We start from the raw sequence: 7,690 nt of genomic DNA, 5'->3' as shown, positions 1-7,690 counted from the left end.
TTGAAGATGAAGCTAATATGGCTACTACAATATGTGTTATTAGTCCTTCTAAAATTGTTGCCTTGATGATCATTTTTTTCTCAAAGGCACCTTAAGATAATGCACCACATTTTTTCTACTATGTAAATGTGGCCAAATCTCTAGACATTTATGGACGACCATTTCAAGATTTCTGTATGACATTCAACCTTAGTTTGTGGGTTCTAAGAATTTGTGTGTAGCAGCAATGAAAAGAGGCTACATCCATAATTTGCCAACTGAGAACAAATCACCTCTTCTTCCTCTGCCTCCAAAGGCCATATTTGAGGCATTCCCTCATTGCAAGAAGAGGTGGCCTTCCCAGGACTCTAGAACAGAGCTCAACTGCTTGCGAACAAGTGTCGCAAGTGCAAAGCTGACAAAATGGTTCAAGTGCGATCTATCCAGCATGAACAATCCACCACCTCGAGGTGTTCAAAAATATGTCATCAATCAGTGCAGAAAGGAGAATCTTCTCTAGATTGGTAAGAACAAAGTCACTCCATTGGAGCCTCAAGAGATTTAATATTTATTCCATTTCCCAAAGGACCACATAAGGGGATGACAACTCATTCCAAGTAGATACTGTTGCTTACCACTTTTTTGTATGTTTATTGAATCATCACCTTGTGTACTAATAATTCAAGCCACAAGAATAGCAGGATGTTTGAAATGTGATTAGCATCGGGATATTATGGCACGACTAGGGAGGTGAGGTTGGGCCTATATTTTGTCTGGGGAAGCCATTCATACTTTTATAGAAAAACTTGAAGTGTTAATTACATTTTCTTGGGAGTTATTCTCAAGGACTAGTCGTAAAGAGGTGAAATGCAAGTCACTTAGTTGGCTTAAAGAAGTCAGTAATGTGTAACAAGTGTTCTCTAATCTTAGTTTTTGTTATACCATTTTACAAGATTTCATACGAGGGGTGTCTGAGAAGAACGAGAAGATCAACTCATTAGTAGATAATGGGCTTTTTGAAGGTGAAGCTAATATGGCTATTATAAGATGTGGTATCGGTACTTTCAAAACTGTTGCCTTGATGTTCATCTTTTCTATGGAAAAGGCACATTAAGATAATCGACCACCTTTTTTCTACTATGAAAATGTGGTCCAAGCTCCCACACGTGTATGTACGACCATTTCAAGATCTTTGTATGACAGTCAACCTGAGTTTGTGGGTTCTAAGCATTTGTGTGCAACAGCAAGGAAAAGAGGCTACATCCATAATTTGCCAATTTAAAATAGAGCACCTCTTATTCCTCTTCCTCCAAAGGCCATATTTGAGGCATTCCCTCATTACAAGAAGCGGTAGCCTTCCTGGGACTCGAGAACGCAGCTCAACTGCGTGCGAACAAGTGTGGCATGTGCAAAACTGACAAAATGGTTCAGGTGTAATCTTTCCAGCACAGGCAATCCACCACCTCAAAGTGTTCAAAAATTATGTCATCAATCAGAGTTCAAATGAGAGTCTTATCTGGATTGGAAAGAACCAAGTCAATCCATTGGAGCCTCAAGAGATTGAATGTCTACTCGGCTGACCAAAGGACCACACAAGGGGATGATAACTCATTCCAAGTTGATACCGTTGCTTACCACGTGTTTATATATTAATTGAAGTATCCCCATGTGTACTGATAATTCATGCCACAAGAATATCAAGATGTCCAAAATGTGATTGGCATCGAAATATTGCGGCATGACACATAGAGAGGTGAGGATGGTCCAGCATTTTGTCTACAGAAGCCATTCATACTTGGCATAGAAAAACTCGAAGTGTTATAACCATTTACATGAGAGTTATTCTCAAGGAATCATCGTAAAGAGCTGAAATGTCAGTCACTTAGTTGGCATTAAGAAGTTAATAACACATAGCAAGTGTTTTCTAATCTTAGTTTTTGTTATACGTGTGTGCATGATTTTGAACGAAAGATGTCAGAGAAAGACGAGAAGATCAACTCATTAGTAGATAATGGGGTTTTTTGAAGATGAAGCTAATATGGCTATTACTAGATGTGGTATCTGATACGTCTCCAACGTATCTATAATTTTTTATTGTTCCATGATATTAAAGTATCATTTTTGGATGTTTTATACTCGTTTACTAGCAACTTTATATCATTTTTTGGGACTAACCTATTGACATAGTGCCAAGTGCCAGTTGTTGTTTTCTGCTTATTTTTTACTTTGCAGAATATCAATACCAAAGAAGCCCAAATGCCATGAAACTTTTTGGAGAATTTTTCTGGACAAAAGACACCCAGGGAGCCAAAGAAGTGCACGGGAGGAGGCCTGTGGGGCCCACTAGGCACCAGTGCATGCCAGAAGGCCTAGGCGCACCCTGGTGGCCATTGGGCACCACGGGAAGCTTCTGGAGCTACATCCACCTCTATAAATATTCTAAAATCCCAAAAAACCTAGGGGAGTCGAGGAACACTTTTCCAGCCACTGCAAGTTTCAGAACCACAAGATCCAATCTAGAGGCCTTTTCCGACACTCTGCCGGAGGGGGCAACGATCACAGAGGGGTCCTTCATCATCCTTGCTACCCCTATGATGATGCGTGAGTAGTTTACCACAGACCTACAGGTCCTAAGGTAGTAGCTAGATGGCTTCTTCTCTCTTGTTGATCTTCAATACAATGTTCTCCTCGATGTTCTTGGAGATCTATTTGATGTAATGACTGTTTGCGGTGTGTTTGTTGGGATCCGATGAATTGTGAGTTTATGATCAGATCTATCCATGAATATTATTTGAGTATTTTCTGAACTCTTTTATGCATGATCTTTATAGCCTCGTATTTCTTCTCCGAAACTTTGGTTTGGTCTGGTTTGGTCAACTAGATTGATTTTTCTTCTAATGGGAAGAGGTGCTTTGTGATGGGTCCGATCTTGCGGTGTTCAATCTCAGTGACAGAAAGAGACATGACATGCATGTATCGTTGCTATTAAGGATAAAAAGATGGGGTCTATTCCTACATGAATAGATCCTCTCTACATCATGTCATCGTTTTTATTGCATCATTCCGTTTTTCCATGAACTTAATACACTAGATGCATGCTGAATAGCGATCGATGTGTGGAGTAATAGTAGTAGATGCAGGCAGGAGTCGATCTACTAATCTTGGACGTGATGCCTATATACATGATCATTGCCTTGGATATCGTCATAATTATTTGCTTTTCTGTCAATTGCCTAACAGTATTTTGTTTACCCACCGTATGCTATTTTCTCGAGAGAAGCCTCTAGTGAAATCTACGACCCCCGAGTCTATTTCTTGTCATATTAAAACCAAAAGACCTTGCTGCATTTTTTCTTTATTTATTTTATTTTGTGTTTTAGTTAGATATATTTATCAAATCTCATACAATTTAATCTATCTCAATACCGAGGAGGGATTGACAACCCCTCTTACGCGTTGGCTTGCAAATTTTTGTTGTTGTGTGCAGGTGCTGTTTACATAGTGTTGCTTGATTCTCCTACTAGATTGATAACCTTGGTTTCATACCTGAGGGAAACACTTACCGTTGTTGTGCTGCATCACCCCCTTCTCTTCGGGGTATTACCAACGTAGATACAAGCAATCAGTATCTACATTTTAAAATTGTTGCCTTGATGTTCATTTTTCTATGGAAAGGGCACCTTAAGATAATGGACCACCTTTGTTCTACAATGGAAATGTGGCCCGAGCTCCCGGACGTTTATGGATGACCATTTCAAGACTTATGTATGACATTCAACCTGAGTTTGTCAGTTTTAAGCATTTGTGTGCAGCAACAAGAAAAAGAAGCTACATCCATAATTTTCCAACTGAGAATAGATCACCTCTTCTACCTCCGCCTCCAAAGGCCATATTTGAGGCATTCCGTCGTTACAAGAAGCGGTGTCCATCCTGGGACTCGAGAAAACTGCTGAACTGCTTGCAAACAAGTGTGGCAAGTGCAAAGCTGTCAAAATGGTTCTGATGTGATATTTCCGGCACGGGCAATCCACTGCCTCGAAGTGTTACAAAATATGCCATCAATCAATGTAGAGAGGAGAATCTTGTCTGGATTGGAAAGAACAAAGTCACTGCACTGGAGCCTCAAGAGATTGAATATCTACTCAGTTTCCCAAAGGACCACACAAGGGGATGACTACTCATTCCAAGTTGATACCGTTGCTTACCACTTGTTGATATATTAATTGAAGTATCCCCTTGTGTACTAATAGTTCATGCCACAAGAATAGCAGGATATCCAAAATGTGATTGGCATCGGAATATTATGGCACAACACATAGGGAGGTGAGGCCGCGCCAGTATTTTCAATTTTATCAGCAGAAGCAATTCATACACATGGAAAAACTGTAAGTATTATAACTATTTACTTGGGAGTTATTCTCAAGGAATCCTCGTAAAGAGACGAAATGCTTGTCATTTAGTTGGCATTAAGAAGTCAGTAATACGTAACAAGTGTTCTTTAATCTTAGTTTTTGTTATATTTTTGTGCAGGATTTTGTACGAGAGATATTAGGGAAGGACGAAATGCTAGTCATTTAGTTGGTATTAAGAAGTCAGTAATATATAACAAGTGTTCTTTAATCTTAGCTTTTGTTATATTTTTGTGCAGGATTTTGTACGAGAGATATTAGGGAAGGACGAGAAGATCAAATCATTAGTAGATAATGGGCTTTTTATGAAGATGGAGCTAATATGGATATGACAAGATGTGGTATCAGTCATTTTAATTTTTTTGCCTTAATGTTCATTTTTCTGTGGAAAAGGCACCTTATGACACACACACACACACACACACACAATATTTATTTTAAATATTGTGTGTGTGTGTGTCTCTCCCCCCCTCTCTCTCTCTCTGTGTGTGTGTGTGTGTGTGTGTGTGTTTGTTAAAATATTCCTAGGTGCGGATGTTCATATCCCTATATTAGTTGATTCGATTAGTGCATCACTGGTTTTAGGAGAATTTAACTTATCAGGCCACCAGGTACTTTTTAGTTTGATGTACATTGAAATAAGAAAACGCTTCCCTCTTTTAGTTTGATGTAAGGACATTGCAATATGTGTACATTTGGCAGGTTAGAGGTAGATGCTTCGCTTCCTTTGGTGGGAGAAAGAAAGCAAGAATAATGGAAGAGAACAAGAAAAAGAGGAAGTTGTATGGAGGTACAACACAATGCAATTTGGATTGCAGCCATGATAAACATATATGCCTTTCCCAAAACCAATGATTGGATTTAACCTGCCCAATTATACCCCACTCATAAATTAGAATGACCAGAACGATTCTTAAACAAGATATTGGACCATCTTTTTTCTACTATGAAAATGTCGCCCAAGCTCCCAGAGGTGTATGGACGACCATTTCAAGATCTCTGTATAACATTCTACCTAAGTTTGTGGATTCTAAGCATTTGTGTTCAACGGCAAGGAAAAGAGGCTACATCCATAATTTGCCAAATTAGAATAGAGCACCAAAGGTCATATTTGAGGCATTCCCTCATTACACGAAGTGGTGGCCTTCGTGGGACTCGAGAACGTAGCTCAACTACTTGCGAACAAGTGTGGCAAGTGCAGAGCTGACAGAAAGGATCAAGTGTGATCTTGCCAGCGCAGGCAATCCGCCACCTCGAAGTGTTAAAAAAATATGCCATCAATCTGTGCAAAAAAGGAGAATCTTTTCTGGGTTGGAAAGAACAAAGTCACTCCATTGAAGCCTCAAGAGATTGAACATCTACTCAATTTCCCAGAGGACCACGCAAGGGGACTGCAACTCATTCCAAGTTGATACTGTTGCTTACCACTTGTTGATATATTAACTGATGTATTCCCTTGGGTACTGATAGTTCATTCCACAAAAATAGCAGGATGTCCAACATTTGATTGACCGGTATTGAAATATTATGGCATGACACACACGGAGGTGAGAGTGGACCAGTATTTTCTCTGCATAAGCCATTCATACTTGGCATAGAGGAAACAGAAGTGTTATCAACATTTACTTGGGGGTTATTCTGAAGGTGGACTCGTAGAGAGCTGAAATGCCCCCTCTGGTCATGAAGTATCATTCTCTCATTTTTGTCAGACAAGACATTCCAAGCCTATGAGATGAGCACCAATTGTCCTCAGCTGGCAGCGTACTTCATTAAGGGAGTGCACAAAATGTTGGGTACACGCTGCATGTGCACTCTTCTCAATGGCGCCAGATCCATTTTCATGTGGTACAAGTTTAATTGGAAGAAAAGCGAAGAACAGCAGCATTCCAAAAGAAGAAAACAAGTCACTATTAACACATCAAAATCATTGCATTAAACATTAGGTTCAGTTTCCAGCCACATCCTGACTACAGGAATAAAAATGCTACTACTAGAAAACTGGATTTGGTTACCACATTTCCAAACAGCAAGATATTTGAAGAATACAAGGTATACCGTGTGTGCATTTTTTTCAGTGGGGCAAAATCCAATATGCTGATAAGATTTCATATTTAAGGAAATACTACCAGCCTTGGACACATTTCAATAGAAGCAAGGTAGAATAGTACTAGCACAAGAAACTTCACAGCAATAGCAATTCTGTTTGGGAATTAATTATTATCTTTAAAACTGCTACTGAAATCTTTATGAGGAAAACAATAAAAAAACTACAGCCATTGATTAAATTGCATAAGATATTTAATAAACCAGTACATGCAGCCCTCTTAATCCCACCAAACCAGTATTCACATGAAATTCCACATTTCATGGTACACAATCAGGCTTCAACACTTCCACCATGTGCAATTGAATAAAATTAAACAAACATTGAGAAAGAAGTCACATTTCTCGTCATCGAGTGAGTTAACGAATGCTTACTGTTCCTAGAAGCAATAGCAAATTTTTTTTTCCGTCATCGAGTGAGACAATTGAATAATAATTTCTTGTCATCGAGTGAGTTAATACTTGAACTATCCCCAAGAAAACTAGTATCACACCAGATTTTATCAGGCGCAGCAATGATAAAGAAAAAGAAAAAGGAAAAATTGTCAAGAGTGGGATTTGAACCCACGCCCTTTCGGACCAGTACCTGAAACTGGCGCCTTAGACCAACTCGGCCATCTTGACGTTCGTACAATTAAACGAAACTAGGTTCTATTGTAGTGAACTATTGCCCAAACTCTCGAACTATCATACTCGCTTCCATTCCACTTTTGAGTTATTTGGTTCTGTAAAGTTGCCGAGAGATAATGCAAAACTGCACACATAATTTAGCACAGCCTTAGCCTCCTATAATCTCAAGGTGCCCTGTATGCTTCTCGAGCTTCATATTGCCAGAGCTTTTGACTCTGCCTACCTTTGAGTCTCTACAATGTTCGCTGGACCAGCTGTCGGTCGTTGGAAACGAGATGGCATGTCCCATCTTGAATTTCCCTATCCTCTACATTGGCCTCCCCCTCTCTGTCCAAAAGGTACCCGTGTCTGCCTGTTTCCACTAGTCGACGGGCTTGAGAAGCTGTCACTTGGCGGGCTTCCATACTGTCGAAGGGGGCGCACTAGCTCTGGCCACTCTTCGCTTGGTGGGCTTGGAGCCCGTGACCTCGAGCATAATGGTGTCACCCTGCTCGTTCAATGGCCATGGCTTCAAAAGACTAATCCAACTCGCCCCCTCAAGGGACCTCCATCTCTCATACGGCTCAGAG

The 7,690-nt window shown here is 40.0% G+C and overlaps 1 non-coding gene and 1 pseudogene across 1 annotated transcript; one reads left to right on the top strand and one right to left on the bottom strand.

Annotated features, from left to right (window-relative positions):
* The first annotated feature begins 226 nt into the window (after positions 1-226).
* LOC120976005 (probable inactive DNA (cytosine-5)-methyltransferase DRM1B) lies at positions 227-5,800 on the top strand (annotated as a pseudogene).
* Positions 5,801-7,034: 1,234 nt separating this feature from the next.
* TRNAL-CAG (transfer RNA leucine (anticodon CAG)) lies at positions 7,035-7,115 on the bottom strand. The gene has a single exon. It is a non-coding gene; the product is annotated as a tRNA-Leu (tRNA).
* Positions 7,116-7,690: the final 575 nt, after the last annotated feature.

This window comes from Aegilops tauschii, chromosome 3 (genome assembly GCF_002575655.3).
Source record: "Aegilops tauschii subsp. strangulata cultivar AL8/78 chromosome 3, Aet v6.0, whole genome shotgun sequence".
NCBI lineage: Eukaryota > Viridiplantae > Streptophyta > Magnoliopsida > Poales > Poaceae > Aegilops > Aegilops tauschii.
Note: the sequence above shows the minus strand (reverse complement) of the source record. Positions and strands in the feature narration are given on the sequence as shown.